A 12,501-nucleotide genomic window follows, 5' to 3' on the forward strand; every position below is an offset into this window, starting at 1 on the left:
ACTGATGGTGTATCCAAGTAAAATGAAATCCTTGACAACTTCCACCTTTTCTCTGTTTATCATGATGTTGCTTGTTGGCCCAGTTTTAAGGATTTTTCTTTTCTCTATGTTGGGGTGTATTCCATGCTGAAGGCTGTAGTCTTTGATCTTTATCAGTAAGTGCTTCAAGCCCACTTTGCCTTCAGTAAGCAAGGCTGTATCATCTGCCTCTCTCAGATTATTAATGAGTCTTCCTGCAGTCCTGATGGCAGATTTTTCTTCAGACACTCCAGCTTCTCGCATTAATTGATCAGCATATAAATTGAGTATGTATGGTGAAAGGATACAACCGTGGTGCATACCACACAGTATTCCCTTGTTCTACCTCAGAAATGATGCGTGGTACATGTACCGGTTCCATATCGGCAAAATTAAGTGTTCTAAAATCCCCATAGTTCACAATGTTATCCATAATTCATTTTGATCCTCAAAATTGAATTCCTTTGCATAGCCAATAAAACACATGTAGATATCTTTCCTGTATTCTCTGCTTTCAGCCATGACCCATCTGACATCAGCAATGATAACACTTTTTCTGTGTCCTCTTCTGAATCCAACCTGAATTTATGGAAGTTCCCAATTGATATACTGCTGCAACCGTTTTTAATTTATCTTCAGCAAAATTTTACCTGCATGTGATATTAATGGTATTGTTTTGATAATTTCTGCACTCTGCTGGATCACCTTTCTTTAGAATAGTATCAAATATGGATGTCTTCCAGTAGATTGGCCAGGTTGCTGTGAGCGCTTTCAGTACCACATTCATTTGTTGAAGCATCTCCATGGGTATTCTGTCAGTTCCTATGTTTTTGACCAACACCTGCCGTGTAGCTTCAATTTCTTCCTTCAATCCCACAGGTTCTTGGTCATAGGTACCTACAAGCCTTTTAACCTTTATCTCCTCTCTAAATGACTATGCATGCTGAATTCCTCCCACACCCGAGAATTATTAGTTTAATTTAATTGAGGAGGAGTTCACATAAGTGCTTCACATTCCTTCCCTGAACAAAAATTCCAGGAAACAAACAAACTGGTAGAAGCCATTTGTCAGAAATCTGAAAGAAAATAAAAATTCATGGCAATGAAGTAGATTTTGAATAAAGAAAGGATGACATAAGAAGGGTCAGAAAGAGGACTTCCAGTGAGCAGGCAGCGTTAATATGGTACACTCACGCCCCCCTAAGACAATGAGAGGAAAAAAACAAGATTGATGAATTTGGCAATCTCAGAACTCTCTCCAAGGAAGGACTGGAGAACTAGCCTGATTCACAAATTAGGTGAAAGTGGTAGCAGGGACAGTGGGGAGGATATGTGTAGAACTTTCATGCTCTACTCACCAGCCCAGCTAGTATGGCCATTTTAAGAAGGCTGTTGGTGGCATCTCCAAATGAAACAAGACCCAGGGCAGGAGCAAAATGGAAGACTCAGACTGAGACCTAGATACAGAATAAACAGACATGGAAAGGTTTAACAAGATGGGAAAGGCATACACTGCCGTTGGCCAGACCTGACAGAGAGTAATGCTTGAATGCAGCACAGAATTGAGTTCCAGGAACTCCAGGAAAATACAGGCAGAGTAAAGTGGTGCGGAATGGCCTGGGTAAAATACATGAGCAGATGGTAGGAATGGCAGAGAATATACCCCTAAGGAGGGACGCAGGATAGGAGGAACAATGAGGGTGTGTGCTCAAAATGTGAGGTGAGGGTATTGGTAGGAGAGTCCAGGATTAGTACTTGGGATCACTTACCAGCAGTAGGAGAGCAACTCTTCAGGCAAACCCTAGTACCCACTTACCCACTGCCACAGAAGTGAATCAGGGTCCTTGGCCCCAGAGTTGCAAGTTTTACCCATCGTCCTCCAGCATTGCCTCCTCTTAGCCATGCCTCTATCACATGCAATGGACTCCAATGAGCCAGGGACCTACCACTGGCAGCACTGCACTGCTAGCCAGTAGTACTTATTCACATGATAGGGCCCCACAACAAGCTACTGTCTGAAGGGCACTGCCCCCATCACCACATAGCCTATGGTGAGAAGGGTCCCTAGCTCTATGCCTCAGCCTTTCTGTGGGAGCCTGAACCAATTCACCTTATGCATCTGTGACAGAGTGCCACACCAAGCCAACTGGCACTTCCAGTCCCTTAAGCAAATCTCTTCGGTATAATGTCAGAAGAAACTCCACCTTTGCCCCTTCCAGCACAACAGAAAATCCCAAAGCTCCAGACACGTCTGATACATTTCCTAGGGTGCAGCATATTCCAGAGTATGTTGACAATTTGCTATGACATAGAGATGACTGGTGACATGGCCACGTATCTCCCTGGAACCGATGCAGGTAATGTGCCATTCTAGCTGTGATATAGAAAAACAAAAACTATTCCCCTGGCTAGAACATGGGGAGATCCAATACCACTGGCCTTCTGTTACAACAGAGAAAAGACTAGGAAACACCTACCAGTCACCTGACAGCTTACAAAGAACAAAATGCAAGACAGAAGAGTAGAACTGTCAGCCTAAAAAACAAAGAGGTAAGGTTGACATAAGTTTGACCAAGACATCTAAGGAAGCTGTCTAGGGACAGTATGGCTGAGTGACCACAGCTAGGATGGAAGGTTCTTTGAACCTCCAGAAGAAACAATGAGAAAGAAGAGAAACCTAAAGAGAAGGGGACGAAGTCACTCTCCTGGTTTATTAATCAAACAAATTAAATAAATCAGTACATCTCAACGTCTAAAAGACAACAGTGAGTAATGAAGCATACGTTGACACAGGAAAGCATAGCTCATACAATGACCAAAATAAGAGGAAATAAATTGTCCCTGAGAAAGGTCATATAATGGAAATACTCAACAAAGATTGTGTTGTTATTATTATATATGTTCAAAGAAATAATGAAACGTACAGAAAAAGATCTAAAAGGAATCAGAAAAAACAATACAAAAAAGAAAAAACAAGAACTTTAATAAGATAGAAAACTGAAAAATATATATATACAATTTTACAGGTCAAGAGATGATCTGCAAAATGGCAGGACACAAAAGTAGAATGGAAATAACAAAGACATCCAGTGGACATAAAGACAGAACACTGAGAAAGCTTAGTCTGAGGAGCAACAGGAAAAAAAAAAAAAAGGAATGAAGGAAAACAAACAAAGCCTAAGAGAGATGTGGGAGACCATGAAGAAAAATAACTTATGCATTACGAGTGCACCAGGCAGAGACGAGAGTGAGAGGGCCAGAAAGGCTTTTTGAAGAAATAATGGCAGAATACTTCCCAAACATCACAAAAGAAAGGAAATATAATCTCCAAGAAGCTCAGTGAACTACATTTAAGATAAAACCTAAAAGAAATGCACCAAGGCATTTCACAACCAAACTCCTAAGAACCAAGAACAAAGAGAATATTTGGAGAGAGTGAGAAAAGAGAACTGTTATATACAAATTGTCCCAAGTAAGTGCTCTGACTTACCTTCATAAAGGACCCTGATGGCACAGTGCTTCGCTGTCCAAAAGTTGGCAGTTGAGATGTACCATTTGCTCCTTAGGATCCCTATGGGACAGTTCTACTCTGTCCTGTAGGATCACTATGAGTCTAAACTGACTCAGTGGCAATCGGTTTTGGTTATATCTTCAGAAACCACAGAGACAAGAAAGTGATGGATGACATAGTTAAAGTGCAGAAAGAGAAAAAAAGGCAAGAATAATATACACAGCAAAAATATCATTCAGAAACAAGGAAGAAATTAAGACATTCTCAGATGAGCAAAAATTAAGGGAATTTGTTAGCACCAGATCAGCCCTTTAAGAAATACTAAAAGGACTCTTCCACAAAGAAAGGTAATGGCACTAAAGAGAGCCTGAAGGGGTACATGCACAAAAGCATTGTCAGTATAAACATGACACCTAAGATACTTTTGGGTGGAGAATACTTAACTAAGGCAAAGTTATATGCAGAAAATAGGAGCTAAATACATACAACAATAAAATAGTTTACATTCATAGTACAGGAAAGCAAAGAGACTAGGATGTAATTGATAATAGCACCTAAAGAACAGGGAAGATGAGTGTCAACACGGAATTATTTGTGTTAGGGAAGTTCAGGTGTTATCAAGATACATCAGTTTGTTATAAATGTGAGGTGTTAAATACATATCTCATGGAAAGCACAAAAAAGTAAATAAAAAGAAATCAGTCCTGAAAATAAATAATAAAGCAAACAAAATGTCTCAGGACTCATAGGAAAATAATAAATAAGATGAAGAAATGCCCATGTTTGTAAAGAATTCAGCACTGAAAGTAAAGAACAAAGAAACTATAAATTTCACAAAAATTAAAAGAAGAAAAAAGTATAACAAAATGGCAGAAGTAAATCCACCCAAACTGATAATCACCATGACCGGAAATAGATTAAATACTCCTATCAAGAGGTGGAGAGTGGCAGAATGAATTTAAAAAATAGAAAACACACACACACAAAGGAAAAAAAAAGCATGATACATCTACATGCTCTCTACACCTTAGGAAGAAGGATATACATAGTTTAAAAGCTGAAACATGGAAAAAAAAAAGGTCAATGCAAATAGCAACCGAAACAAAACAGGTGTGATAATATCTGAAAAATTAAGCATTAAATTAATATTATAGAAGATAAAAGAATAACTATGTCAATTCAAGAAGGCATAACAATTACAAATACACATGTAACATCAGAGCCTCAAAACATATGAAGCAATCTCTGACAGAATTGAGCAGAGAATGGAAAGGTGTGCAATAATAGTTGTTGTTTTGTGCAGTTGAATCAATCCCAGCTCCTAACTATGCTACAGGACAGAGTAGAACTGCCCCACAGAGTTTCCAAGGCTAAATTTTTAATAAAATAGGTTGTCTTTTCTCTTGCAGAGCTGTTGGGTATGTTCGACCTGCCAACGTTTTGGTTAGCAGCCAAGCTCTTAATGATTGTGCTACCAATGTATGAAAAGTTACAATAGTAGGAAACTTTAATACAGCATTTTCTGTTATGGAAGGAGCTACAAAGCAGATCAATGAAGAAACAGGAGACTTAACTACCACTATTAAACAAGTGGACCTAACAGGCATTTATGGAACACTCTGCCCTGCAGCAGCTCTACATACATTCTTCTCCAATGAACTAGGATTATTCTCCAATATAGACAATATTTTAGTGTTCAAAGCAAACTTTAATAAACATAAAGAGACTGAAACCATACAAAGCATCTTCTGAGACTACAACAGAATGAAGTTAGAAACCAAAACAGGGAAGTAAAGGGGCTGGATAATACAAGGAAATTAATAGCACACTACTAAAGATACAAAGGCTTATAGAAGAAAAGAGAGGAGATATTAAAAAAAAATTAGAATTAAACAAGAATGAAGATACACTATACCGAAACCTATAGGACATACTGAAGGAATTGCTGAGGGAAATTATTAGCATTGAGTGATTACATTAAGAATGAATGAGGATCCCAAATCGATGGTTTAACTCCACCATGAAGAAATAGAAAGGGAACATCAGAAAAAGACCAAAATATCAGAAAAAAAGAAAATAATAAAGATCCTGGGACAAATGAATGATCTTGAAAATAGAAAAACAATTGAAAGAGTCAATGAAACCAGAAGTTGGTTCTTTTAAAGAATCAATAAAATAGGCAATCCACTTCCTAGACTGAAACGAAAAAACTGAGAAAATGCAAATAACCAAAATAAGAAATGAAGATAGAGACATTGCAATAGATAAATGAAAAGGAACATAAGAGAATACTATGAAAAGTCACATTTCAACAAACTGGAATGCTTAAATGAAATGCACATACACCTAGAACATAACCTACTGCTACTAACACACATATACACACAAATAAAAAAAATATCCAATAACCCATAAGAAAAGAGGAGATTCAATCTGTCATCAAACACCTCGCTCTCCCCAACCAGCAAAAAAAAAAAAAAAAAAAAACCAGATGACCAGATGGCCTCACTGAAGGATTTAGTAAACCTTCAGAGAAGAAATGACATTGATCCTACTCAAACTCTTCCTAAATACAGGACAGAAAGGAGTGTTTCTTCACTTGTTCTATTAAGCCAGCATGACTCTGATACCAAAGCCAGACAAAGACATCACCAGAAAAGAACACTATAACCAATATCCCTCATAAATATAAACATAAAAACTCTCAACAAAATTTTAGCAAACAGAATCCAATAGCACATTCAACAAAAAATTGTACCACGATCAAATTGTATTTATTCCAGGGATCCAAGGCTGGCTCACCATTCAGCATCAATCAGTGTAATATACCACACTGAAAAAAAAGAAACACTGTATGATCATCTTAATATATGTAGGAAATTATTTTAATAAAACCCTACACCATTTCCTTATTAAAACTTTTGACAAAATAGAAATAGAGGGGAAATGGCATTAATGCGATTAAGGGCATCTATGAAAAACCAAGAGACAATATCAAAGTCAACGAAGAAAGTCCAGAGACTTCCCTTTGTAAGGAGAATGAGACAAGGATGGCCCCTATCACAACTTATATTCAATATTGTTCTGGAAGTCCTAGTGAGCACAGTAAGAATAAAGAAAAAAAGGAGGGAAGGGAGGGAGGAAAGAAAGACAGAAAGAAAAAATGTATCCAAAGTAGAAAAGAAGACATAAAACTGTATGGAAATGACCCAACATGCATATAAAACCCTAAAGGTTTCACAACAAATCTGCTAAAACAAATAGAAAAACAAAGGAAGGTGGCAGGCTACAAGATCAACACACCAATCACTTGGGTTTTCTGTACTGCAACGATAAGAGATCAGAAAAGGAAATCAAGTAAGCAGTATCATTTGCAATGTTGTTGTTAGATGCTTAGAGTTGGTTCTGATTCATAAAGACCCTACAAACTCTGCCTGGGCCTTTGTTATCCTCACAATTGTTGTTATGCTTGAGCCTGCTTTTGCAGCAACTGTGTCAACCAACCTTGTTGAGGGTATTCCTCTTTTTAACTGACCACCTACTTTACAGGTCTGTGAAAAAGAGGGAGGTTCCCAGCAAGACAGACTGACACAGTGGCTCCAACAATGGGCTTAAGCATAACAACAATTGTGAGGATGGGAAAGGTCCAGGCAGGATCAGGCCGTGTTTCGTTCTGTTTTATATAGGGTCACTATGAGTTGGAACTGACTAGATGGCACCTAACAACAATGACAACTACTTTACCAAATATGATGTCCTTCTTCGAGGACTGGTCCCTTCATAATATATCGTAAGCACGTGAGGCAAAGTATCACCATCCTTTCCTCTAAGGAGCATTCTGGCTGTGTTTTACTTCTTCCAATATAGATTTGTTCTTTCTTCTAGGGGTCCACAGTATATTCTATATTTTTCGCCAACACTGTAATTCAAATGCATCAGTTCAGTCTTCTTTATTCTTTGTCCAGCTTTCGCATGTACCTGAGGTGATTGAAAAAACCATGGCTTGGGTCATGTGCACTTTATAGCTTAAATGACATATTTGCTTGTTTACACTTTAAAGAGGTCTTTTGCAACAAATTTGCCTGGTGCAACAGTTCTTTTGATTTCTTGATAGCTGCTTCCATGGGTATTGATTGTGAATCCAAGTAAAATGAAATCCTTGACAAATTCAATCTTTTCTCCTTCTATCATGACATTGCTTCCTGGTCTGACTGTGAGGGTTTTTGTTTTCTTTAAATTGTAATCCATATTGAAGGCTGTGGTTTTTGATATTATGAGTAAGTGTTTCAAGTGCTGTTCACTTTCAGCCATCAAAGCTGTGTCATCTGCATATCACTGGTAGTGAGTAAGTCCTCCTCGAATCCTGATGCCCCTTTCTTCTTCATATAGTCCAGCTTCATGGATTTTTTGTTCAGCGTGTAGACTGAATAAGTATGGTGAAAGGATACAACCCTAAGTCACCTTCCTGATTTGAAACTATGCAGTATCCCCTCATGCTATTAGAATGATCATACCTTGGTCTATGTAGATTCCTCATCAAAACAGTTAAGTGTTGTGGAATACCCATTCTTCGTACTGTTATTCATAATTTGTTATGATCCACACAGTTGAATGCCTTTGCATGGTCATTAAAGCACAGGTAGACATGTTTTAGGTATTCTCTGCTTTCAGCCAGGATCCATCTGACATCAGCAATGATATCCCTCATTCCATGTCCTCTTCTGTCTCCAGCTTGAATTTCTGGCAGTTCCTTGTTGATGTACTACTGCATTTGGTTTCAAATGATCTTCAGCAAAATTCTACTTGTGTGTGATAGTAATGGTATTATTTGATAATTTCTGCATTCTGTTGGATCACCTCGCTCTGGATTGGGCACAAATATCAATTTCTTCCCATTGATTGGCCAGGTTCCCATCTCCCAAATTCTTGGTGTAAATGAGTGAGTGCTTCCAGGTCTGGGTCCATTTTTTGAAACATCTCACTTGGTATTCTGTCTGTTCCTGGAGTCTTGTTTTTTTTGTTTTTACCAATGCCTCCAGTGAAGCTTGGACTTCTTCCTTCAACACCTTCGGTTCTTGATCACATGGTACTTCCTGAAAGGGTTGAGCATCAACAAGTTCTTTTTGGTACAATGACTCTGTGTACTCCTTCCATCTTCTTTTGATGCATCGTGTCGTTTAATATTTTCCCCATACAATCTTTCACAAGTGCAACTTGGTTTTAGGCACATCGAATTAATACTGACTCATAGATAACAAAAAAAAAAAAAAAATTTTTTTTTCATAGATAACTTACGCGTGATAGAACGAAACACTTCCAATTCTGTGCCATCCTCACAATCGTTGTTGTGCTTGTGCCCATTGTTGCAGCCACTGAGTCAATCCATTTCGATTCTTTCAGCTTGAGAAATGGTGAGTATGTTCTTTCGTTTTGGTTTTTGTACTCTAGGTTTTTGCACCCCACGTGTCTGTCAGTTTGTTGTACTTTTCAGGGTTCGCGTGTTGGTGTGATGCTGGAAGCTATGCCACTGGTATTCAGATACCAGCAGGGTCACCCATGGAGGACAGATTTCAGCTGAGCTTCCAGACTAAGACAGACTAGGAAGAAGGACCCGGCGGTCTACTTCTGAAAGACAATAGCCAGTGAAAACCTTATGAATAGCAGTGGAACATTGTCTGATATAGTGCTGGAAGATGAGCCCCGCAGGTTGGAAGGCACTCAAAAGATGATTGGAGAAGAGCTGACTCCACAAAGTAGAGTTGACCTTAATGTTGTGGACGGAGTAAAGCTTCCGGGACCTTCATTTGCTGATGTGGCACAGCTCAAGATGAGAAGAAACAGCTGGAAACATCCATTAATAATCAGAACTTGGAATGTACAAGTATGAATCTAGGAAAATTTGAAATTGTCAAAAATGAAATGGAATGCATAAACATCAATATCCTAGACATTAGTGAGCTGAAATGGACTGGTATTGGCCATTTTGAATCGGACAACCTTATAGCCTACTATTCAGGGAATGACAACTTGAAGAGGAACAGTGTTGTATTGATTGTCAAAAAGAACATTTCAAGATCTATTACTGAAGTACAACACTGTCAGTGATGGGATAATATCCATACACCTACAAGGAAGACCAGTTAATACGCCACCAACCACTAGGATCAAAGTTGAAGAAATAGTAGATTTTTATCAGCTGCAGCAGTCTGAAATTGCTTGAACATGCAATCAAGATGCATTGATAATTACTGGCAACTAGAATGTGTAAGTTGGAAACAAAGAAGAAGGATCAGTAGTTGGAAAATGTGGCCTTGGTGATACAAACAATGCCAGAGATCGAATGATAGAATTCTGCAAGACCGATGACTTCTTCATTGAAAATACCTTCTTTCACCAACGTAAATGGTGACTATACACATGGTTCTCACCAGACGGAACACACAGAAATCAAATTGACTACATGTGTGGAAAGAGATGATGGAAAAGCTCAATATCATCCATCAGAACAAGGCCAGCAGCCGACTGTGGAGCAGACCATCAATTGCTCATATGCAAGTTCAAGCTGAAGCTGAAGAAAATCAGAACAAGACCACGAGAGCCAAAATATGACCTTGAGCATGTCCCACCTGAACTTAGAGATCATCTGAAGAGTAGAGATGATGCATTGAACACTGGTGACCGAAGACCAGTTTTGTTGTACATGGGGTCACTTCGGATAGGAGCTGATTTGAGCCTACCTAACAACAACAACAACATATGGGACCAAACTGACAACAGTAACTTGAGAATAGATAGGAAAATAAGGGAAGAGTGAGTTTGTGTAAATGGGGGAGGAAAAGCCAGAAAAGGAGGGTGAATAGTTGCATGACTTGAATGTAATCAATGTCATAAATTGTATATAAGGACCAAGCTGTCTCAGTGGTTTAGCACTCAGCTGATAACTGTAAGGCTGGCGGTCCAAGCCTACTAGCGGCTCCACAAGAGAAAGATGTGGCACTCTGCTTCCATAAAGATGACATCTTTGGAAACCCTATGGGGCAGTCATTCTTGGTTCAACAGGGTCGCTGTGAATTGGAATCCACTTGGCAGCAATGCTTCTGAATTGTACATGCAGAAACTATTGAATTGCTGTATATTTTGCTGTGTATATTCTCAACAGTAACATAATGACATAAAAAGATAAAAAAAAAAAAAGGCTTGGAGAAGTTACAGAATGGAAGAATAAAGCAACTCTCAACAGCAAGTAGGGCAAATGCGTAGAAGCGTAAAGACTCTGTTTCCCAGAGCTAATACTAAAACTGCTCAAACTCAGCAATATCAAAGGAATGCATAAGAACAACAACAACAGGGAAGAATGCTAATTCACAGTGACAAAACTGATAGAACTCTGAGTAAATACAGATATTGAACTTACTAGAAAAATAAAGGCACTCTTAAATATGCTCAGAGGACAAAAGGCAAATATGGACGAAGAACTAAAGAGAGAAAAAAAATCTGTGATTCTATAAAATGGGAATACTAGTAAAGTGATAGAAGATACAAAAGGGAGCTTTTGGGAGCTAAAAAGTAAAATTACTAAAGTGAAAACTTTAATAGGGAGTCTCAACAGAAGACTTGAGCAGGCAGAAAAAGGAATCAATACACTTTTAATGACAGAAAATTAAAATTTTCCAGTCATAGAAAAAAAAGTAAGCAGGAAGAATGCAAGGCAGTGGCTCTGGGTTTGGCCAAAGAGTGGGCGGTCTGTACTTTGAACCCACCATCTGCTCTGCAAGAGTAGGATTGCAGTCTGCTTCCATAAAGATTTACATCTTTGGAAATCCTATGGGGTTGTTATACTCTGTCCTCAACATTCAGAATGAGTAGGAATTAATTTGATGGCAAGTATTTTTTGTTTGTTTAAATGTCCTATGGCTCATCATCAAGTACACCAAAATAGGAACAAAAATAGGAACAAAAGAAAACTTGAAGAACTAATGACCAAAAGCATCACATTTTAAGTAAGAAATGAATATGCACGTTTAAGAAACTCAGATGAGCACAAAGGCCACCTTCAATGCCCCAAGGGACATATGAGGAAGAGCCATGGTTGTGGGGTAGTAGGGGTGGGGGTGACAATGATAGGAGGTGTGGGAGACTGTCTATCCCAGCTATTGGTTGCTGGCCAGGTGGGCTTTGACTGCTGCTAGCCCTTCTCTGCCTGCCCTCTGAAAGCACCTTGACCCCATGCACATTATGAACCACCAGGTGATCAGTGAGGAAGAGGAAGACACGCTCAGCTACATGATAAATCTGGAGGTCAGGACAGAGGTCAGGTGGGGAAGGGGAGTGGGAAAGGATTCATTCATGAAAACAGACAGGGGCAGGACTCCCTGAAAGGCAGGTCTCCTAAAAAGATGTTTTTGCTGTCCCCATCTACTCCTTTTTCCCATGCGGAAAAGCTCATCCATCCTAATAACAAATGCAAAAATCCCATTTCTCTTTCAGAGCAACCCCTATTTTTGGAATGAAGTCATCATCAAACAGTATGACCTTAACATCACTGGTAAGAAGTGGCTTCCTTGATGGGTAGGGGAGAGTGTCAACATGACCTAGCCCCTTCCCTGCATCTCCTTTTTCTCTAAGGTGTATACCATCTTATTGGACTCTCACCCAGTAATTCCAGGACTGTGAACATGAGGCTCAGAGCTGCAGGCATCATGACAGTAGCCTTAACTTCTTCACCTGGTTCTCTGGTCTAAGCTTCTCAGGGTATAACAGGATTGCTGAGGTGGGCCTCTGCAGGTAGGGTCAGAAATGGCTCTGGTATGTTCCTAGCTGCTTTGGAAATGAGGGCTGAACCTGGCATAATCTGTCCTGTTTCTACTATCAGATATCAGTGAGGACCTGTGTGTTAATTCCCGAAAGTAACACCTGAGGGAGGAAGGAAGCAGGAGAGGCACTGGAGAGAACAGGTGATGAACAGGAGAGAA

Source organism: Loxodonta africana, unplaced genomic scaffold (assembly GCF_030014295.1).
Source record: "Loxodonta africana isolate mLoxAfr1 unplaced genomic scaffold, mLoxAfr1.hap2 scaffold_61, whole genome shotgun sequence".
Classification (NCBI taxonomy): domain Eukaryota; kingdom Metazoa; phylum Chordata; class Mammalia; order Proboscidea; family Elephantidae; genus Loxodonta; species Loxodonta africana.